This window comes from Anopheles coluzzii, chromosome X, assembly GCF_943734685.1.
Source record: "Anopheles coluzzii chromosome X, AcolN3, whole genome shotgun sequence".
Lineage (NCBI taxonomy): Eukaryota > Metazoa > Arthropoda > Insecta > Diptera > Culicidae > Anopheles > Anopheles coluzzii.
In genome coordinates this window covers 14,171,429-14,195,981 of record NC_064669.1, presented here as the reverse complement: position 1 = coordinate 14,195,981, position 24,553 = coordinate 14,171,429, and positions in this window count along the sequence as shown.

Genomic DNA, 24,553 nt, shown 5'->3' with positions numbered 1-24,553 from the left:
AGCGTTCATACCGCCAGAAAGAGGCACAAAAAATATAGAAGAAAAAAAACGCATGGAGAACATTCTGAAATTCATTTGGTTGAGAACACAATGTCCGAAAAACACACATGAAACAACATAAAAAGGAAGCAGAGCAAAACAAAAAACAAAAACAGCAAGAAACAAACACAAAACAAAACAGCATAAAAAGATGCCGCACCTCATGCAAGGTGAATAAAGCAGCGGAATCGATCAACCGATACGGTGGCGCAACCAGCGTTCGAATTGGACATTGACCACCCCATTTCTGTCTCTCTTCCTCGACCCCGAACATTGCAAGGGAGGCTGTTGGGCACGATTTTGGGTGATTTAGAGACAAACCAACCTCCCGGTTTTTGCCGATTTGCACAATTGTCAGGAGCGTTATCGGCGCCTAGCTTTGGGGGAAAGCGAGGAAGGGTTGGTTGTTGCGCGGAAAGGAAAGGTATATAAAATACAACACAAAAAAACGGAAAGTGGGCGCAAAAGTTATGGGGCCCGCGTTGGACGCGGAAACAATTTCAAACATTTGCCCTCGCGTCACTAGCGCCTGAATGTATGCCTCGCCGTGCAGCCGCGTTGCGGGACACGTTGACGCGTTCCGATTTTATTGCCAGGGTGGGCAACGGTGGAAAGAGGAAGCTACGTGAGCTGTTAGGTAAGGTGGAAAAAAAAACAAAAAAGGGATGCGGAATGTAGTTCCGGTAGTTCCCCTTTTATGACTGTGTACGTGTGTGGATGTGTGTGTGTGTGTGTTCCTTTCGCACTCTGGTCCCACCGGCTGTCTCCCGGCGGCATTGGGAACGGTTTTGTAATGCGGTAAAAAGTACATCTATATTTATGGGAATAAAAATCCCAGATGTTGCCCTCTTCCTGGCGATGCAGCAGCAGTACACTCATACACACACACACATACAGAGACGGAGACAAGACCAAGTAGACCCTTTTTATTTAAAAAGTAGCAAACCATTGCCGGCTTGTGCAGAAGAAACGAGCGGCAACACGTCAACACCTCACGGTTACGGTTGACGGCTTCTTTATTATGTTTTCCGGCAAGGGCGAAAGTTGAGCAACTTGAGCGCTCGGTTTCGGGCAACACCTTTCTTCATCGGCACCCACACACGAATCCAATGTCAGCTGGTTTGGGTGAAAAATGTAAAACCACGGACGCCTTCCTATATTTTCCACGAGCAGTCAGCGCCAACTGAAAACACACCACCTGCTTCGCACGTTATTTAAGGTTAATGTAAGGCGTGCCTGTGTGTGTGTGTGTGTGTGCAAAACTAACTTCTCAGATTTATGTTGCTGTTTCTTTTTAGTCTTGGACTAGTTAATATTGCCCGAATACAGGGTTATGGTCTGTTGGTCTGTTCCAAGCAAGCTTACTCAAAAGTGCAATCAAAAGTGTCTTTATTGCCCGGTATGATCCATTATAATTAACCGGCAAGCAAACCGAAACGGGCAAAGATACAACCCGGTTCATGTCCTGATCCTATTTCTTAAAATACCCAAAAGTTGATTCTCTTTTACCTCTGTTTCGGTCATATTCCCAAATTTCATATTTAGTCCATTCGGGGTTTAGGACCATGGCGGACATGTTGAATGGCCCGCTTCCACTTTCCATTGTTTTCTTGAAACTTCCTTAAATCTCAATGCACAATATTCACAATATTACGTCTATCAACATTCTTCTCCTTCTATTTGGTGTATTCATATGACATTTATATTTTCTATGACTATCATTGTGGATATGCCAGCTCATACAGGCATTCGAGACTTAGCCAGATAGTCATGCCTTCTGGTCGTTATTAAGTCACTCAAAACACTAATTCATCATTTCTAGGATCTTTATCAGTTTGATACAGTCTACTTCAGAGGTTACACAGTTCTCGAGTTACGCGGATTTCTAAATAGTTTATGAATCAAATCATTACAATTACAATGCTCCAAGAATTGTCGAATGATAAAAGGATTGCTATTTTGTTAACATTTTCAAATTAATATAAGGTCGTAAATGTCGAAATACTCTCAACGAAACGAATCCATTCTTTTGTTAAGTAAAGAGAAATACTAGGTTTAATCAAAAATACCCAGCGAGCATCTATATTTTGGCTGAAAAATGTACTATTAGACTTTCGTCGTTTATCGTCCAACGCTTGTATGGATGAATCGCTATGTCGTGACTGAGAGTGCAAGAATGCCTACAGGAACGAAGATACAACAATTATCCAATTAATCCGCTTCTAACCAAGTAACCATCATCCTCCCACTATAGAGTTAAAGAGTAACCCTCTATAGTGAGACGATTGTAAATGAGAACCTTTTTGTAAAACATGGTTAATTTGGGTTACAGGGTTATGAAAGAGAATTTCACGATCTTTAATAATTTTAGGATGCGTGTAAATGTTTTTGGAAAAGGCAACGCAAATTTCGGATGATATTTAACTCTAAATGTACACATTAAAAGAAGCTGATTGAGCACCCAAACCGAACTTGCGGGGGAATCCCGAACGCATTTTGATCCTGGAATGTTATAGATCTCATACTGATACTGGAACTAATTCCAATCGCCTTACAGGTGTTAGAATTACCCAAATACCGGTCCTGGCACTACTTCCAAAGTCGTACCGGCCCTTGAATAGATCACGAACGCACACCAGAACTTACACTAATCCCATACTGGTCTTGGAACTGATCCTGACCTTTTACAGATCCAGTACCATGTAGCTACTGGTACTGGAACTGATCCCAAGTCCATACTAGCCCTTGAAATGATTCCAAGATTCCATATCGGCCCTAGAACAGCATCTGATACTGCGCTCTTTTAAATTCGATACCAAAAATAGTACATGCATGTGTCTCAGTAATGGAACTATCCAGTCCAGCGGTTTTCATATGTTGTTGTTGTTGCCTTTGCGGGTCCCGCAGTATTATCGTTGATTTGGACGACCTAGGACGGTCCTCGTATGGATCGTCGTTCTAAGAAAATGTTGATTATTCGGCTGCGTGATTCTTAATAAGTCTCGAATACAGATATAGGCCGGCATGATTCGTTACCCCTACAAGAAGGTTATTTGATGCTGTTTGATTTGTTTGTGAAAATTTTACCGTAATATTTTTATATACTCAAACCAAAATTGACAGTCACCTGAAGTAGGACACCTATATTCTTGTTGTAACTGATATAGTTGTCATTTTATAGAGGTAGACTGAATAAAAATAATCTAATCAATCGTGAATAAAGGAAAAGATAGGCTGCAGGATCGAAATCACACGCGAGATAAGTTATTATCCTTACCGGTATGCCAATAATTAAGAGGCCGCTTCAGCAGAGACTAAAGTGTATTCATCGGTGGTGGCATTGGTGTGGTGCTAAGAGCAGTACTTGGCACTTTGCAGCGGGTGGACATGCGTGCAAAGTGCGCACTCGGTTGCACTTAGCGAAGAAGGTGTCTGGGCAGGTCCCGTTCGGTTTCGGTTAAGATTTACGGGCTCCATTCCAAAACCGGACACACACACAAAGAGGGTCGAAGAAGCGGAAGAAGCGCCCAGCCCACCCGAACGCGTCGTTTGCAACAATGACAAAAGTTGTGAAGTTTATTCGCACAGCCTCACAGCCACAATTTGCTTTCGGAGAACGGCAAACGGATTGCATTTGGTACTTGTCGTTTCCTGGGGTACTGTCCCGGGTCGGCGCACACCTGCTGCAAAAGGAGCCGGCGCTTTATAGCACTCTGTGCTCGGGCTGTCTCCAGCCAGGCAAATCCCCGTCCCCGGGCTGTTTGTGCTGGTGCTGTAAATACTTGTTTACGGCCATGCGGGCGGGGAACGGTGGGACAATACATCTTGCTGTCCGGGCGACTGGGTGATGATGAGCAATCACCGTACCGGTAGCGTGTTAGGCTAGATCCCTTTTCGCCTCGCCATCCCGACTGCCGTGTTGCGTTTTTGCCGGCAGGACGCACTCGGGATTATCTCTCCGGGGATGAGTTGGCGAAACGGTTGCTTCCGGAGTTTGCTTGAGGACCGAAACAGTAGCAAAGCGTAGCGAAGATTGGAGAGAGCGAGGTGAAAATGAACTATAAACACCAACCTTTTCCAGCAAAGTAGTCGACCGGTAGTAGTGCCGGTGACAGACTGTGGCTGCCCGCTCCGTTCGGGCCCCGGATCAATTTCCAGCAGGCGAAACAAGCGAAAGATTAAAAGATGACTGAGACTATACCTATACAAGCTTCTCATACCTACGGTTCGGTGCTCGGTTTCTTGACAGTGTACATACACAACAGTTAATGGAAGACGTCCTGCAATTCCAATATCTCTCTGTATGTATGTGTGTGTGTGTGTGTGTGTGTGCGTGTGTGTGTGTGTGTTTTTGTATGTTTGTCGACACAAAAGTCGACAGATGACGATACAGCGACCGGGGACACCCCAACGGGAGCCGAGGATGCAAAAAGGGACAAAACACATCCGTTAAAGAAATCAAGAGTATTAAGGTAATAATGCGTGCTCCCGGGTAATCTGTTTATGTTACGGGCAACTGGGCGAAGTGGGAAGGCGGGTGGGTAGAGCACAATACCGCTGGGGTATCGTCTTGGTCCAAATGGGGAAGTCAAATTGCTTTTTCGGGCTGTCATGAGTCGTCGGGCATTCAGGGCGTCACAAAGGCGGCGTTCACCTTCCCCGCGGAGGTGGGCACGGAGCGGCCACGGGGAAGAAACTCAAACAGAAACACTGTCATCCAATAGCCTGCCCCGATATCTTACCTTAAGACGCGCAGACAGCGGAAGTGGCACGGCACAAAAAGGGTCTGCTTCCCACCGGACACGTTTCGTATCAGCATTCGCAAGCCGGGGTGGCCCGGGGGAAGGGCGTGACCTCCTGTGCTTGCACGCGGAGACACTTGATTAAAACTCAAATTTAAGGCGACCTTCAGCGGAGGGTTCTTCCTCACAGGTTAAGGTGAAGGCGGGTGCCCCTCAGGCTCAGGCCGCACGGAAGTTATCGGAGGGAGGAGCAAATAAGATTACCTTCATTTCATCCTTCATATACTGTCCCCGGTGTGTCATTCTTCTTCCCGTGTTTCGGAGGCCTTCGTCTCCGCCAGCCAAGCTCCGTGTCAGCTCCAGCCGGTTCACACGCCTGCCCCGCAAAACCCCGCACCCGCCGCAGAGGACGTTTGATAAATGGAAACAATTCCAAGTGGCATACGTGCGGCTAGGACTCCCCTTGGAGCTCTGGAGTCTTCTCGAGGCAGCGTGTGCGCGTTTGTGTGTGTGTGTGTGTGTGTGTGTGTGTGTGTGTGTGTGTGTGTGTGTGTCTGTTTGGGATGGAGAAGGCGAAAGGAACGCGTAGCCACGTAACCACATCACCGCAGGCTGCCGGGTTGAAGATGCGGTCCCTCCGGCTCCTTCACGCTCCTTCGCGCTTCTCCACTTCCGGCAGACTTAACCTTTTAAAAAGCATCGGATCGTTTTTCTTTCCGGCAGCCACTTTCTTCAGCTCCGCGGAGAGGGCTGGAGGGGTTAAGCGGGTGATGACTCCTTTTATCATCGGGCGCACAAGCACAAACACGGTCACGGTTCAGCTGCCTGCCGCCCGAGTCGGCAACTTCTTTGCTCCTGATTCCTCAAGGAAGGATTGGGGAGGGGTGGGTTCGGAACGGTCCAGGAGATTGGGTGATGCGGTCGGCCGGCGGACAATCAATTGCCAAAAATCCCCAACAATTCGTTCCAGGTTTCCAATCTGTCTCGTCGCCAAATAGCTGGAAGTGGTTCCTGTTAGTTGGTTCGCTTGGGCTGGACCAGAGTTTCGGTGGTATTGATTCGTAAACCTCGCTTTGCGGGAGACTGCCCGGAGGAAGGGAGGCGAAAAAACAATCAAGCGTCACCTTTAGCAAACGATGTAACGGACACGCAAACACGGCCGGATGGGAACGGGATGATGCTTCCGAGCCGATCCAAGTTCCTTTGCCCTGCACGCTGATATCCTTTTCGAGCACGCAGGAGCCGTTTTCTTTTTACCTTCACCACCGTGCAACTCCAAGCGCCGAAGGGTCGGAGGGCTTGATTGTTGTTATTGTTACCGTTCCGGACGGGAAATGAACTGTGGGGAGGCGAGAAAAACCACGAGAAAGTGCGTCAACCACCACCGCAAAAGTACGAGTAAACTGCTGTGGCGCCACACACACACACACACTTTCTTTCTCACCCGTAACACATTACACACGGTTACACACTTGAGCGCACATCCATAGTGGGAAGGGGGTGTGGAGTGTTTAAACCGACGGGAAAACATCAGCCACTGTACTGATGTAGCTGCTGCTGCTACTGCTGCCGCTGCTACTACGAGCTGCAATTAGCTCAAACCACCGTATTTGTAAACTTACACGAACGCCGCACACGGTTAGACGAGAACAGGTAATTAGTGTGGGTTAGGGTGAAAGGATGGGCGCGAGCCGGCAAGGATCAAACAGAAAATAGACCGGGCAGAGGACACACAACCCACACCCACGGTACATGTTTTGCCGGCTCGTTTGCGTTTAGGAGGCGGTAGGAGAAAGGGGGGGTGAGACGGGGAGAAAATAAAAATGGTGAAAGGAGGGTCGGACGCGGGGCGAACGATAGGCTTGGATAATAATCAAGAGGCGATTCTTGATGTGCGCACAATAATTTGATGTCTGATACATTAATTAAAGGGAGAAGTGTATTGGTGGTGATAGTGTGTGAGTGTGTGTGTGTGAATGGAAGGGATACGTGTAATTTATTTTCCCTTGTTTATTATAATAACAAGGAAGATCAAAGGCTGCTATTGCGCGGTAATAATGGAAAAGTAATAAAACACGTCGCTTATTTGTGATGTAAATGAGAACTGAACTTACGTACTCTCGGTCGCATTAAGCGTCCCCGCTACTCATTCGACCACCAGACATACCAGCGTGATTGAGCGCTAAAATTCGTACAGGTGCTGCTGTACTTGTGCTACTGCTACGATGTGCAAACTTATAATGTTCTCTTCTCTTCTTTTGTGCTACAAATTGCCTACCTGTGCATAAAAACGGAAACGGATCTCAAGTGGGAAAAGTGGGAGCCTCGTGCGGTGCGCCTAACCGTTCCCAATCGATGGGTAAATTAGAACAATGACGACAGAGCCACTTACTACCCCGTACGGTGCTGTGGTAAGTGATACCACGCTCGCCGGCTACTTTGCCTGCCATCCTTTTCCAAGCTACTGCAAGGTGCCGGTGACATAACGTTCGCCCCTGCTCGTGCCGCCCGTGCCGCAGGTAAAGGATCGCAGACACATGAGAGGAAATTATTCAACGCCCCTCCTCAACTGTCTGCCGACTTGTTCCCCTTTTTTCCGAAAGTGTGCCACATGTCTTAATTGCACGGGAATTTTAATGACATCACCGCAGGATGTCGGCACACCACACCCCTTCTCCCCGAGGGGCATGTCTGTGTGTGTGTGTGGGCGGGCGGGCGCGCGATATGGTGCGATGGGCGGTGATGATAATGCCGCTAAGGGTAGGCACGGCAGAGCGAACGAGCGAGCGAAGCAGGGAGCCGTGAGCTGTGGAGACAATTTCGAAAGCTATCGAAAACCATCCACTTGTCGGTTTAAATATAATTACCCTATTAAATGCGGCCCGAACCCGACGATGACAACGACGATGACGACGATCTGCTTCCGGTGCGGTGGGCGTTTTGAGGGGAACTCGCGAGCAGTACTTACGTACGTACACGTCGTCGTACCTTCTGCATCGTACCACCGTCCCAACGGGGGTAGAAGAATAGCTTCATTCGGGGCAGGCGGCGATAGAGAACCACTGGCGGCGGTGGAAGGCAAGAGCGCGGACCGGGAAGATCTTCAGGTCGGAAGCATGTGCAGTCCGGGCAAAAGGGCACTTCATTTGCCTCATCAAGGGAACCGGGCCGGCTTGGGCCGGCTTCCGGAGCCTCGTTGAACCCCTTTTTTCGAGCGCCCTCGCACAGGGGCCGCTACCGATTACTGTAGCTATTTTTACGATTACTTCAATTGCTTCCGCACACACCTCAAGACGGTGGGATGACGGGTGGGCCGTTTTCTGGGAAGGATATTGTCTCGTTTACCGCCCGGAGACAGGACGCATCGGCACATTCGGAAGAAGCGTTTGCTTTCGTGCTTTCGTGTGCGAAAAGAAAGCTGTTAGACTACGTGTAGAGAGAGGAGGAGGCGTGGGGAGGGGTTGTAGGGTGGTGGGCTGAAAAGGTCGCCTTTCGAGACGACGACCCACACAAGCACGCACACAGAGGGATTAGTTCTTCACTGTGATGATGCGAAGAGCACTTTTTGAAACGTTCCCTTTAAAGTCCTTCAGGAACGGGCTCGACTCGAAAATCGATTCCACAGAGTGTGCTGCAGTTACTGAGGGGCGCTTTAAACTCCTGCAAAACAAGGAGTCCGAGGACGGACAGAACGAGCTCTTGTGAGGCTGTGTGTGTGTGTGTATGTGTGTGTGGGTGCGTCCCGCGCGTGACGACGACAATGATCTATGGCGGGTTTGGTGCTATAATGCGTGCGCCCTGTGTGGAGCCCGGCAGTGGTCAAGCTGGTTACCGCGTGCGCTGACCACTGTACCGGTGCACCGAACAAAGCATCCAGCAAATCGGTTTTCGCTCCACAGCGTGCACTACTGTTGACATTTATGAGCGACCGAAGCGACCGAAAGCCCCCGGAGCGAATACCTACACGACCTACGCGCAATATATAAAAATGTTGTTCCCTCTTGCCAGTCGCCAAACTCACCTCTTCCGTCTCCTCCTTCCCACCGCCCTTGCACCCATGGGAAGTTACGGTCGGTTCAGTCGGAGTTGTTGAACCGCCCGGGTGCCCCGCGCCATCGCACGCGCAATAAATTATTTTTCATTTCATTCATTGCAAAACGGCAATAAATTACTCCCCTGGATTGACTGACTGACTGACTGACTGAACTCCGCAAGGATGCGAAGTCGAGCCACAAACACACACATACACACACACACACACACACGTGTACGCACGCACGCCTCGTTTGGTTTTGTATTGTAACGAGAATTGGGGCGAGAGCTGACGTCCGGTGGCGATGGGTTTCGGAAAAACGGCAAACCGGCCGGGAGGGAAGGGTGTGTGCGACAACGCCGTGGAGTATTTGCTTGGTTTGATTTTCACCCCACTGCTATGGGAAGCGAGAGGCTAGGAGAACTGGGGTCGTGGGGTTTTATTTATATTTTGTTTGTTTCGGGGCATCCCCTGCATCCCGGCTGAACCATTTTGTGTGCCACGGGGCGCTGGCAGGCAGTACACATATTTACGCTCGTTCCGCGTCGGTGGCTGTTTTCAGGTCGTGGTTTTTTGACACAGTTTATTGGCCACGGTCGGGGCCACGACGCCGTGGCGCAGGCGGTACGAAATTTGTGGCACGCATGCATATGTATAGGATGCGTGGTGTGCGGTAGTGCTCGTCGGTTGTAGGGAGGTTGCACCTTGGATAACAAAATTGAGTTAGTTAATGGTAAGCGTTGCCAAGTGGACGGTTCGATGCAGTTGATTATGTCGATGGGGTGTAGAGGTACAATGTGATTGTGGATGCTGCAAGTCGTCCCTGGTTGCTGAGTTGCATATCGGGATCTTCGATGTACTTGGATTTGAATACCTTGAGCGATATTTAAACATGAATTATTCATAAAAGTAAGTAAGACCTTTGTTTAGATAAATTATTTTTAGTAGATTCCTGAGTAGCATCCACACATAATACTAAAGAATTGATAGATATTGGGTACTTGAGATACCGCGAGGTACTTGTGGATGGGAAGATGTACAACGCTTTAGAAAGGTTACTATTATCTGATCACTCAGAGATCCTTGAAGAACATGCTACAAAATGTTGTATTGAAGAATTGCAATATCCTCTAAGAATCTTTCATAGGATACATTCTTGGAATAGATTCCTTATAGTTACTGCTAGACACATTTATAGATAGATGAGTTAGCAGTTTTACCAACTCGTCCCAAGTCTCCCAATGATGTATCTGATGTATGAACCATAGCTACTGTTACAATTTAAACGATCAAATTTAATGTGGTTTTAGACTATCAAATATAAAATTCTTGTCGCATTATTTGTCTGATGGAGCTACTACAATTGTTCGCTAGGTGTTGATTTATAGAAGATTCAGCTCCAAAACACAATATCTAATGTTTGTACCATGTTTCCAGTATCTTTACTTTCTCCTAGGCCATACATGTTATGTTGATGTTTTCTAGCATATTCAGCGTATGTAGTATAACAATGCAGTAAAGCATATTTATATATGTATATACAGAAATTTATACACAATCGACAAACTCCGATAGGGTATAAACTTCTTAACTCCATTTTTTATGTTTGAATTAATAATTCCAGTAGCTATCGCTTAGCATAGCTTCTTGTTCCCGCCTGCTTTTATTAGTTCACCTTGAAGTATCTTAAACGATCTTCTAAGTGCAAACGCAACATACCTCAGCTATTTCAAGTACATAAATTACCCAAATTGTGTTTTAACCTAAGGAATATTTGCCGTAGAGTGAAATTTATCTTTAAGAGGTAAACAATGTATGACAGGACTTTCAGCTTAAAGAAATAATTAATCTTCCAGACAATGTAGTGTTACAGAGATTTCATTGTATAACGACAAACTAAGGATTTTAGTTCATATCATCCAGACGCACCAGAAGACGATTACAAAAAACGGAAAACAGTCGATAGCTGGTGTACGATATAGTGGCTCTGGTTAAAACGTTGTAGGGATCATAATTTATACATCCCGAACCTGCTGTTCCAACAGCGCCCACGAGACCACTGGTTAAAGTTCTAGTGTGTATGTAGGCTTTTCCGCTCCAAAACTTATTGTCAAATGTTTCCGAAACCTTTGTTCCGAAAGCGTTGCCAAGCTCCAGCTCAATGTCAGCCCTTTGTTCCAACTCCCCTTTGCTAGTGTCTGACACTGTTGTTTGTGTCAGCGTTTATGTGTCTTTAATTGTTCGATCGCTCGGTACCAAGAGGGTCCAAGCTCGAGCAGCACTCCAACCGGCCATTTAAAGCTGTGTGCTCGTTTTTCCGTCCCAACTTTCCAGCTTTTTGTTGTTTTTATCTTTGTTTCCGGCGGAGAAGATGGACCTGCCTGTGCCAGCCCGTCTCGTGCCGGCACTTGCGGGTCTGATCGATCGCCACCGGAATGCATCACCGAAAATGTCGGTCGAACAGCGTACGTGGTGGAGCTATATAAGAGGAAACAAGAAACAAAAACCAAAAAAAAAAAATCTGCAACCACAACCCACACACACAAAACAAAACCTTCTCGAGTGATACGCACTTAAAGCTTCCCTTTTGCTGGCGGGACGTTTGGGTGGATTGCTCTGCATTTTTCCCACGCCCCGGTTTTCTACTTGGCGTCGGCAGACGATTTTATGCCGAAGCGTTTGCCCGTGCTGTTTTGTTATTGTTTTTGCAGTTTTTGCTGTTTGGATTTTTAGAGGTCGTTGGAAGAAAATGAAACACACATTAAGCATCGGGTCAGGAAGCGGCTGGACGATAACGGGAGCCCGGTTTCGTTTTCATCGACACCAAGGGTCTCTTATCGTTGGGGAACATTCGAGTGTGCGTGTGTGAAACCAACGGGCGCTGGTGCACAGTGTAAGCAATAGACCACACGTAGCGTCTGCGGGTGGTGTAGCTTGTTCGCTCTGAAGTAGTCGCAGCGCCAGCAGCTGCTGCCTCCGCTTGCTGCTAGTATCCCGAAAGCTGTGTCCTTCAAGGAGTTCACAACACCACGTGGGCTGGGGCTGGGGCATTGGTCGAATGGGCGCGCAGGCGCACCAGCACCCCGAGCAGACACGTGACGCCGATGCCCGAGGTTGCCGCTCGGCCCCAACGCAGGCACGGTGAGTGTTGCCCGAACCGCCCGTGTTCGGGTGTTCACGCCGGCACTCAGCCGGCCCTGCGGGCGATCGCGAATGAACTGGCAAACCGTCCCCTATCGTGCGGGTTTCAAGCCCTCTGCCCCGAACCAATCCCTCGAAGCCCGCAATGTCCCTCGCTTATGCGGTCGGAATGCGCCGTAGCTTACAGTGAGCGTACGTTCCTACTTTGTTACTGTTGTTGGTCGGTGTCGCGTACTCTCGCAACGGTTGTGTTCTGCTTGTGGTTGCCTTTTTTTCGCCACGCCAACCAACCAAGACGACGATGTTGGTTGCGTGTCCGGCGTGAATGCTTTTCGAGGCGGGGGTCGTGGGAAGCGGGATGCTTGGTAGGATCGATTCTGCAGAAGCACGGGCAAGGAATGTGGTGCACAATATACAAGCCACGGCCATCACTCATCACACTGACCCGCTGGTATCACTTGGGGTATCGCACCCGACAGAAACAAAAACGAAGAAACATAATAAAAAAGCAAAACCTTCACACACACACACACATTTACAAACACTCACAAACACACACACACACACACTTAAAAGAGAGGAAGCTTCCTCGCGTCAACATTAAATGGTTAAAGGCAAATCACGCTGTGCGGGCATGATCTGCAATCGATTCGACCTCCGATGGTAACAGGCGAACTTAAAGATGGTGCCTGCACCACAGCTGAGACATTGGGGACGCTTTAAGTGCGAGCGACCGTGCCCGTGGATCGTGGCAGAATGTGTATTTAGTATGGTTTCGAATCGATATCGGCATTCATTTCGGCAGCCCCGGTGGCAAGATGTGCCGGTTGAAATTATGTTTCCCATGCCCATGACTGGTTTGAACTTGACAGATGTTACATGCTCAAGAGAATGAGTCGGTACTGTGTTTCAAGGATATTTCTTGCTGGTGTTTTCTTATCCTGCAACATTTCTTTTGTCTGTTTTGTATTTGTATTGAAAAGTTTGTAGCTTCACTGCTACGTTGTGGTCTATATATGTATATATTTTGCAGATTGTTTTGGTTAGTTGTTTTTTTAAAGAGACTTTGAGTCCCACGGCTTCATTTGTCTCTCACGTTTTGCCGATTTGCTTCTAGTTGCCCACCTGAAAAAGATAAGTAGTGGGACGTTTGTAGCGCCTAACAGTATGCAAAATTATTGGTGTGATGTTTCAGAAAAGAAGGAAATGTATTGGTAGCCACATAACCTTGCACGCATGCAGCAGAGGCCAGCGTAGGCAATTTTAAAAGCCTTAGTTGCTTTTTTTCATTTTACAACAAACTAGAAAGTTATTTAGATGCGTTCCAAATACACACAACTTCCAGGAACGCTCATTTTCGTTTGTGTTGATTCCAAGCTTTAATAAAATGTGCTTTTCAGTGCGGTTATTTAGGTGAATTATTGATTGGACAGTATCTAAACGAAATCCCAACCATTTTCAAGGCTAAAGTCAAGTCGAGTTTTCCGTCTGAATGAGCTGAACTACTGCAGATATTGTATATTATTGTTTGCTTCATATTTTTCTACTTGCATATCATTGACATTACGGTAAATCTATGATTACGTTGAATTAGGTACATAATTATTGTTTTTCTTTTAAAATCATTGTAGAAGTTTTCAATAAAACGAGTCATGTTGTTCCTCTCTAAAACTGTCTCCTTTTCTCAATTCAGAACTAGAATAATTAGCTGACTTTTGCAAACTGGTTGTAATGATTTCTTCCCATGGTACTGGCTCCCGACATGCCCCCTGAAATCGCAACGGGATGACAACAAGAGCTGACTTTAATCCGGGGTGTAATCTCGAATTAGTAATGGTTTGCCAAACGATTGCAACCCCCCCCCCCCCCTACTCGCTATTACAACAGGTCCGTTTTCCGATGTGATTTATATACATGCATTGTCCACAGCATGAAAAATCAATCCCTCACAGGGTTGAATGCACTCGCAAAACGTAATCTCCGTAAAGTGCCACAGAAATACAGAACCGGGCAGTAAACTTACCTACATCCCCAGTAACAGTGGGCATTATAATTGATTTATATTCTTTTTTCTTCAGGATCGTCTAGTATAGACAAATAACACATTGAAACATGTGATTGAGAATAGTTACATAGATAAGATGCATACTTGTAGGCGCATTCTGAAGTTCGTCGCCTGAGTCAGTTATTGCAGTATACCAAATACGCCTGAAAGTATGCACCCTGCTGCACAGTTTATGATATTGAATATTTTTTATTGCATTAAAATACCTTCGTACTGTATATTTCATAGGTTTGCGTTCAAACAAAACCCCTCTGTGTTATCAAATGCGTTTTCTCAGGTTCATTCAAACAGTGCCAAATCCGTTATTGAAAATATCATAGTTATTAGCCATTGTCAAATGGTGACAAATGTTATTTTAAACAGCAAGCTTATTTTCCACTGGCAGTAAAAATGTGCAATTTGCACTACCTTGCTACTAAGATGGCTGCGGCACGGTGTAACATAGTTCGCTGCTGATGTAAAGTTGAAGATAAGTCACCTTTTACTAACGTTCGGTGTACATAGGTACACTTTCCGTGCAAAAAACGCAAGGGATCCACCCATCCGCAGGCTCGACTTCGTTCGTGTACCGGTGAGGGGTCCGTCCGACGGTGCGGGTTTCGGAACGGGTAATGGATTCTTTATGCCCTTCTATTCGCGCAGGTGGAACGGGACTTGAGATCGCGGCAACGAACATGCTGTAAGAAAGTGGGGAGTTAAGGGCAAATAAAAAAAAGGCTAAGGTAGCTCTAGCCTTCAGCCCGAGTTTAGCGCCACTCGGATGACGTAGCTCGGAGCAGATGCGATGGGGTTGTGAGTGACAGAGATAGGTGTGTGTGTGTGTGTGTGTGTGTGTGTGTGTGTGTGTGTGTGTGTGTTTGAGATATGAACATTACTGCGAGACGAGCTAGCAAAGGAAAGAACGCGAGTGAAGTGAATAGGAAGAGCCAACAAAAAAAAAAAGAATAAAAAACCAATCCCGCAGATAGCAAGCGGGACAGCGGGAGAGCGAGAAAGAGACCGAGCGCTGGAGATGGTGAGAGCCACTCGTAAGCTCGGCCGTGGGAAGGAAAGGTGCAAGCTAAGACGCGGCTCGGGCACGGTTAAGGTGCAACGGTGCTTCGGCTATAAGGATATAAGGGGCGAAGGCGAATAATCAACGGTGCGCTCGAGGTCCTGCGCGGCTTCCACCACGTGGAAAAGGTGGAGTCGAGATCGCGAGCCAGCGAACCAGCAGGCGTGCGAGCGAGCGCCAACCGAGCGCGGCAGGTGCACTCTCGCTCGTTCGGCTCGTTCGGCTCGCTCACTCTCTGCAACGGGTTCTGCGGTGAGCCTTCCGCCTTCGGAGCCACCGGTTTAGCATCGCCGTATTTACCGTCGCAAAAAGGACATACACACACACACACAAACACACTCGGAACGTAGTCTCTCGCACCGGACAAAGGTGTTTCGCGTGGCAGGTTTCCACTTTTTTCAGGGTTTTTTTTACGCTTTTGTTGTGGCGTATGCTTCTGCCTCCTTAATTTTCGTGTGCGACAACCGACAGCAGTGCGGTCCTCCAATCGCGGTGCTCCACCGAGGCACTTCTCGGTGGCATTCGGAAAGGCGCTCGGTCGGGCGTTCTGCCGTGTGCGGGCTTTCGTTTTCATCCTTGGGGCGATCCCGAGTACCCGTGTCGCTGTGCGTGTCGTCGTTTCATTGTCCTTGGTGTGTGTGTGTGTGGTTTTAAGGGGCCACCTGGAGCAAGCGAGAGCCTTCCTCTGGGTGTGTTGACCTTTTCCCATTGCGAGAGCGAGGGAGAAAGAGAGAGAGAGAGTTCAAAAGAGAGCGAAAGACAAGGAGCAAAGCAACAGGGAGGCAGAGAGAGAGAGAGAGAAAGCCGATGGAAGAAAAAAGGGGGTCTCGAACGATACCGGTGGAAGGTGTGCCAAGCCGTTGGGTCCTTTCTTGCACCTTTTGCGCCTCAGCCTCAGCAAATGGGGTTGCGAGAGGGTCCAACTGTTCCTCTCACTCACTCTCACCTGGTTGCGCTGTCTCGCTCGCTGCCGCTCGCCGTCTTGCTTTGTTGGCCGCAAGAATAAAAACTTTCTCGCTCATCTCGCTGAATGGCTCGCAAAAAAAAAGGACACGATTATCCTGTCCATCGCTACGGATGGCGGATGGATGGATTTACGTACGTTGCGCCCGTAAGGGAGGAAAACTCTGACGAGATAGCTACAATGAGCTGCCCCCTCCGCACGGCTATTACGATTTTTATTGAGTGCCCACCGTTGCTTCGACCGAGGAAAGAACGGAACCAAAGACGAATAAATCTCAACCATAATCTTTGCTGCGTGCTACTCTTACAGGGGTGGAATAAAGGATAGTAGGGGGGGGGGGGGGGTAGGTGGGATATAAGAACTACCGTGGTCCTTGCCCCGAAGGGGTCACCATTATGCGGTAAAAGGTTATTTGAAGATTCGCAGCGGCACACACACACAAAAAAAAACAATCCGCTGGGCAAACACACGCGGGTACGGCGGGTGGCCGGTGTGGGCACGCTCAAAATGGCGCTGAAAGCCCGTGTTTGTCTTAGTCATGTACCGTGCTTTATGAAAAATGTGCTAAAGCGTTAGTGGGTTACGTTGGATCGACGAGCACTGTATGAAATCGTGCATTCGATTGCATACCTTTAGGCGATTACTGAGTCTACCTTTGGACGGGGTTAGTAGCCGGTGAGTGACTGCAGCTTCATCGTGAGATTCATTACCGTTTTATCCTTTCTTTTTACACACACATACACACACACACACACACACCCAAAACACACATACACGGCCTCTCGATGTTGCAAGTGGTTTAAAAATTCGATTCCATTAAGAAACGGTGGGTGCAAAGTTCACCTTCCACACGGGCACTGTTCTAGTTTTTGGGCGTATTTGTGTGTGTGTGTGCTCCTTCCACTCCTCATATTTCATCACATTTCGCTCGCCTACACTACCTTCTTCCCTCCTCCCCCCCCCCTCCCAAAAACAAACCGAGTGACGGGAGTACACGGGGATTGAAAGATTGTTATGTTTGTTTGCTTTTACTTTCCTGCCCGACAGTCGAGCAAACATCGCTTACCCCAAGCGTCGCACTGCTGCCGCCATCTGCAGTGCCACCTACAGTGCCCGTGCTGGCCAAACAAAACCTCTACCTCCCCTCATCCGCCACCCGCTTTGCCTTGTACAGGGGGCAGCTTCCGGGGTTTTTATTTACGGACGAGCACCAAAAACGGCCCGTCCGGCGGCGGAAGAAGAATTGCAGCAAGAAATGCAAAAGGAAGGGGCACTGCACGCGCGCTGCCTACAGACGCGCCGAATATCATAATCGGGCAGCTATCGGGTACAAGGTGCGGTACGGTGGAGCGGCTTGATGGTTGCGATCGAAAGCAAAAAGCGATTCTAATTCCCAATCGATGCTCGGAGGCAGCCTCAGGCCGGGATCGGGTTCCCTGCGAGAAGACATTTCCGACGGAATGGGGGAAAGTGTCAGGCTCTTACCTTACCGAAAATGAGCATGGAGGGGGGTGGGGGTTGTCGGTGCCTGAACACTGTCTGCGCTGTGCCGAGATTTATTGAGTTCGGGAGATTTTACCATTATAAGTAAACACACACAGCATTTTCTGATAAAATATCTTATATTCCTCCCACCGCTCGTTAATAGTTCGCGTGAGTGGTTTTTAGGGGAAGGCCCGGAAGGGTGGCGATGTCGGCTGGTAGTGGGAGACCACTAAAAGTAGTTGAAGTGAGTGATTCCACATACACACACATACACACACACACATTTCCCCGAAGCACACGGCTCTCATCTTGAAAGCAAACATACCTTCCCGCCGCCCGTTCGGTCTGTGTCTGTGCAAGCCGGGATGCCTGCTACCGGAATTGTTTCCCAGCATCCGGTTTTTGGTTCGATCAGCAACTTCCCTTCCAGTGCACCTTACACGGGAGGGGAAGGGCCACAAGCCACGAGGCGAATGTAAACACATTTGTACTCATTTTCGCCCCGGTTGGCCCGGTTTTTGCGGAAGGAAGGTTCGTCGCCACCATTTCGTCCCCGTACCTCTCGCTCTCTCGCATTCCGGATCTTACACGAGCACAAAAAAGGACGAAAAACAATGGAACACATCCCACTGCATGTGCGTCTGTGTGTGTGTGTGTGTCTGCTTCTTGCTTGCGGCTCGGAGATGCGAGGCGGTGTACACATTTCTTGTCTAAAACTATGGCAAAACGGAATCTATTATTATTATGCTGGGCGCCCGCGGGCCTCGATTGGGGACCGGTGGCGTCCCGATGGCAAATTAATTTATGAGAGGTTGCGTTACATCACCGACCCAAGCACACACACACATGCACACACACACACGGACACAGCTAATCAGGCGAGTATCCGAAATAATGCGGAGAAGATAAATGAAAATATTGACTCCGACACTGTTCGGGGCGGCCGGGATTGTCGTACCGATCCGCTTCCCTGCGGCATGTTTTCCCCGCATGCTTCCTCCCACTGTCTCTCCCATCATCCAACCCCCTGCCCAACGCAAAGGGCCACCCGAATGCAAAGGTATGCGGAAATTGGCCTGCCGCATAAAATGGGTACGTCGGAAAATTCCAATCACCGGCCCAAAACGGGAGCGAAGCTGAGGTGCTTCACGATTAGGTTTGCTCGTTTTTTGTTGGCTTCCTCTGCTTCTTCCTCTTCTGCCCACTTTCGCTAAACCTGTACGATTGAGAGCGATTCGATTACACCGGCAAAGTTTGACCGACAATTCCGTTGGTTGGGGTTGGGGAAGTATGGCGGCACGCCGCGCTTCGTTAAATCCGCTAAAAATTGTTTCGTTGGACTGTAAGGTGCAAAGTTTTTCCGCGCAACAATGTCTTGGGGCACCAGCAGCGCGCCATGGTTCGTAATGAAGATTGCATACTTTAGGGCGGCTTTATCAGGGGCAGCTGAATGGGATAGGAATGTTTTTTTTGTTTGTTTGGCAGGATGAGTGTGAGTTGTTGCCCTGAGCAAGCTTGGCACACGGGCATGCATTGTTGAAGAAAATGATGCCTTTTCCTTGTTGAATTATTAAAAGATAAGCAACTAAATACCTTCATGTGTAGTGCTTACGCCAAAAGATATGCAAACGGCCAAACAAAATTGTGTTTTTAAGTTTGTAGTAACAGCAATGTTTTGGCTCCGTTTTACAGCGACTGTATAGCCAAAAAAACGCATGGTATCGGCCTGTTCACCTTATTCATACAAAAAAAAATTATAATAAAAAAAAATATCATCCAAAAAGTCATTCCAAAATCCAATTTAATTAACATCCTGCCACACACAACAGCATCGGATATTGGTCCGTCAAATAATGCGCTTCATTGTGTCAACTCCCACCGGCTGATACGGCTCTATCTAGCATCTAAGGAGCGTTACACCCGTGGTAAGATGCCAGCCCCTCGGCACACGGCTACATAGTGAGCCAAGGTCCAGCCAGCTATTCATCTCGCGTGACCCGAGCCTCCCCCGTCGAGCATGCCAGCTCATCGATAGCTATTCTTCCGCTGGTGAAAGGGATTTTCAACCGGAACAAACCCCGGTAACGCCCGAGACGCCAGGCTTTGTTGTTCGACCGAGGCTGCTGCTGCTGCTAGTCTGTTTGGATTTTGGTCAGTCGAAATCGATTCAATCGGCCCGAACCGCAAGACGCCAACACCACCACAAAGGTGCCAATAAAGCTAATGCTCGCCCTTGGCGAGGGGCAGGAGATGGAGGTTGAAGCGTAAAGCAAAGATGACAAACAGTGCCTCAACAGCTCAGCGGAATTCTATTCTTTTTTTTTTTTCTTCGCACCCTCTCCTCTCCCCGTTCGTAACAATAGCAATCTCCCCGATAGGCCACCGTCCGTGACGGCCGCCCTTACTCACCAGCACGGCTCACGGCCCTTAAGCTATGCCGGGCCAATATCTTACTCCTTAAAGACGCTGCCCTTTATGGTGCTGGAAACGGGCGTGAGCCCGAACTGTTCGGAGAGTGGTGGGAAGAGTTTGAAAAAAGAAAAGAAAAGCGCGCGGTGGTGTCCGGCTCGCCTCGGGCAGGTTTCGGGCAGCTGTAATGAATCGAAATCAAAAGGATTTTCATATTCTGGCCGGAAAGCAGCATAGATGATGGCATTCGGCGCCCCCGCGTTGACCACTGTGAGGGTTGGTCCACTTTTGCGCTATAGGTATGGTTAGCGAGGAGGTTTGTTTATAATTCCATCATCTTCGAAGAATAGAATAATTACAAAAAATATTAAAACATCTATTAATAGAGAAAAGTTTTAAGATATTTGTTTGATTTAGATATTTTTGTTGATTTTAAAGATAATTATGTAATATTCAACTATTAACAAACTACTTACCCTAGAATAGCCCGTTTTGCTGCACGTATTGCATACAGCAAGGCGCACTACGTACAATTTAGAATTTTTGCTATATTGACTTGCAATATAACAAAATACAGTGGAATCCCTCATAAAGAATATCCCTTTATGACGAGTTTATCGCACAACGATAAAATCTAAATGTTCCAAAAACATCTCGTAACGAATCTTATAACAAAAAAAATCATTTTTTTAATTCGCACCGCAACATTTAACTTTTCCTAGACGCGAAAAGATAAAATATCATATACATAAATATTTATAAATGATTTTTCTAGAAACAGTAATGAAATAACTTAATCAATTGACCAACCTTTCAATAAAATAGATCAATAACAAGACAAAGTTAACAATTAGTATTATGAAGATAATACTAATAATAATAATAATAATAATAATAATAATAATAATAATAATTTTGGGTAGATTCATAAAGTCCGCCTACACTCCTGGAAAAAAAATGTTTCAATTTTCATACACAAAATATGGAAAAGATCTTCCCGCATTACGAGTTTTTCCTATAACAAGTGAGTCGGATTAACAGATTAAGCTCTTTATGCGGAGTTCCTACTGTACTTTTATACTTTACTACTAAAGACTTCATCGTTTTGGTGATCGTTCAGGCGATCTTGTAAATTTATAAGAAATTTCCCTTACTGGAATCGTGGGAGCTAAGAACAGTGGTACAAAATGTCATGAGTATCACGTGACGTTCACCACCGAAAAGAATGAACATATCTGTGGAAGCTTGATATTCATTGCTGATACTCAATGAAAGTGCGTCATGACATGCCGTACGCGACATGCGAATGCTTGAGTCCAACACGATACTCTGATTGACAAGCTGAGCTTAATGACGTCGCAAGCATAATCATGAAGTGACTGATCAAGAGTTGGTTGTACACAATGTCAACAAGCATATGATGGTCGCCCAACTGTTTGAGTCTCACCACTGATCATCATAGTAGAGCTCGTGACGCTGACACGTTTTTGTTTCAGTCGAAATTAGTCATGACTATGTCAGTCACATTTTGCAGAACTGATCACAGTAAAAAAAACTGATAAAGTGACTGACCAAGCGTTGGATTCTAAAATGTTATCAAGCATGTACTGAACAAATCAACTGTTTAAGCATCACCTCTGATTATCACAATTGAGTACGTGACGCTGACATGGATTTTGTTTAAGTGAAAATTTTGTATGACATTGACAGTGACATTTTGTAGCACTGGCTAAGAGGTCTTACCTTGGGTGAGGGGACACTCCTAGCTCATGAACTAATCAATAAGAATCAATAAAAGAAAGCTGTAGACATTTGATATATTCAGTAAGTATTTTCGAATCAAAACAAGATTTGAACTTTCCCTCATTCTAAAGGTAACGTCAAAATGGCCCTCAACAACGTTATTTGTGAAGCAATGCGACCCGCGATATAAAAAAATTGGAAGCCCCTGGTCTATACCAATCTGTCTTTATTTCACGAAAACCCAAGTTTATTTGGTGTCGATAGTTATGTGTCATGTGATTATGTTATGCCTATTTTGTATTTATTTTGTATCGAGCTGCTATATTCTCTTGCTGTGTTTACTACTGAAATTGTGATTTTATGACCTATACGTCTTGCGTTGTTATCTTACAGCATTCAATTACCCCTACGCAGACTGACATGGAAATAAAGTCACTGGGAATATACATTCATCTAGTGGCGTAGACACATGTCTACAGGTATGCAACATATTTAGGATTGCACCTTTCGCAACTAACTTTAAGCGTTATCCATTTTATTGCTGTACGTGTGCATTGTTATATATTTTTTCATTCATATCCTTGGATGCAAAAATTTGCCAGCGATGCTGTGAGCAGGAGCTCAACGCAGTCCCTTCACTTTTATTTGTCACTAATTTTATCTGGTACACCGGACGTCACAGCACAAATTACTTCTTACAGCTTACGCTCCGCTCCTGCTCGATGGCAGCAAAACCGCAACCCTCGGTGCCCTAGGAGGATGCATGGAACAAAACCCCGGCAACAAAAAATGCCCGCATAAGCATAAAAAGGTAGTGTACCCCGTTCATAATAACCGAAACAAATGAGCCCGGGCAGCGGGGGTAAGTCCGAGCGAAATAAGTCCCACCAACTTCAACCGTCTCCTTCACAATTCCACCCCTGCCTTGAGCCAAAAACAAGGTTTGCACCCCGAAACAAAGGTAAATCCTGACTGACCGCTGGAAATCCATTTCCGGATGTAAATTAAATTATCTCCTTTTTCGCACCCTTAATGCGGGATCTTTAGCCATATCTCCTGTCGCCGTGTCGCCGCCTGCCTCTCACCACTCAACTCCCCCTCCACCCCTCCCGCATTAGGTGAAAGCAGAAATGGATGCTCGCATCGCCCGTGTACCCACATGGGCAGCCTCCAGCACGGGACGGTGGGGCTCGGAGTTGACAGCAATCACACAGCAAAGGTGCGGGAGCGGGCGTTGGCCAGTGAGCCGGCATGAAGAAACCTTTTACCGAAACCGTCGGTCGCAATGGCTAGGCAAAAACCGAGCTCGGCCACCGGGAGAAAGAAAAAGTTATTACCGGAAATGAAATTTTTCACTTTTCTCATTTCCTTAATTATCGGCTTCCCGTTTTCCGGGGCACGCCAGGGCGGAGTGCCTCTACTCGTTCGCAGGATCGCCGGTGTGTGTGTGTATCCTGTGGCCGCTGGTCAAGAGGAATGTCTTTATGTGTGTATGTATGTGTGTGCTATTTATGAGATAGGTAGGTGCCGTGAGCCGTACATGTGACCAGAATTAACTTACACGGAAGCAAGCCCATGTGGCAGAAGGGCAAGACACGAGTGAATGATTGCTTGTGGATCCTTTGAAACAGAAAAAAGGTACACCATCTCCGTTAAACGGGCGGCATCGGGAGTAGGAGAGAAGGGTGCAGTTAAATGTTTCCTAACCTCAACAATTCTAGCTGTGGGATGAGGGTGGTAAAGGTAGCAACAGAAATAACTAAAAACAAAAAAAAACATCACATCCTGCTCGTGTATTTCTGTAGGTATGTGTTGGAAATACCGCAGCTAGACGGGACGGCAAAAAAAAACGAAATAAAAACGTTTCAGCAGCAGCAGCAGCAGCACCGGTGATACCAGCGAGCCCCGGGGGGAAGGCGTCACATTTGACGAGGGAAAAACGGCACAAGGAAGGATAATGAAGTTCTTGCAAGGTGTCGCAGTTCGACCTTCCTGAGGTCGGGGTGTCAGCGAGCGACGATAGGCAGGCGCTTTGCCGCCATTTACGAACCCATTATGATAATTATTTCAACATGAGATAAATTAAATTCCTTCAGTGTGCCTTTAGTGGGATGTGTCGAGTGTGTGGGTGGAGTTTTTTTTCTCTCTCTCTCTTTGTCTTTATTTGCTGTACGCTGATGCCTTTCTGGGACTGTCAAATTGACTTACTTTTTAGACTGAGGGATTAGTCTTGGGAAACAAAAACGTAATGCGTTCTTATTGAAGGTGCGGTGTGGAGTGGGTTTTGGTAATTCAGTGTTTTTTGGGAGCATTTTTTGTTGTTGTTTTGCATCACATGCAGCTGAGGACCGATAAGTAAAGGAGTAACACAGCAGAACATATTTTTTTGAATGTATGGTCTAAAAAGCACTCAGATGTATGTAATGTGCAATACAAAAGCAACGAGTAATTCTTAATACTGATTAGAAAATGCTGCAAAATTTCTCTGTCAATGCTATAAACAAATCTAACTGAAACCAACTACTTGTCTGCGTCACGCACTGAATTGTGAGAATCAGAATTGATGCTCATACAGTAGTGGTGACCTTGGTGGCATTTTAGCAATCAACGCAACTAACATGGCAAGTCACTACCTCATGACTTTTTTTTATTGTGATCAGTTCTTCAAAATGTAAAAACTAACATAGCAAGTCACTTTTTCATGACTTTTTTTTTATTGTGATCAGTTCTTCAAAATGTAGTCATGACAAAATCCGACTGAAACAATATCATGTCAGCATCACGAGCTCTACGGTGATGATCAGTGGAGAGACTCAAACAGTTGGGACGACCGTCACATGCTACGTGACATTTTGTACAACAAACTCTTGGTCAGTCA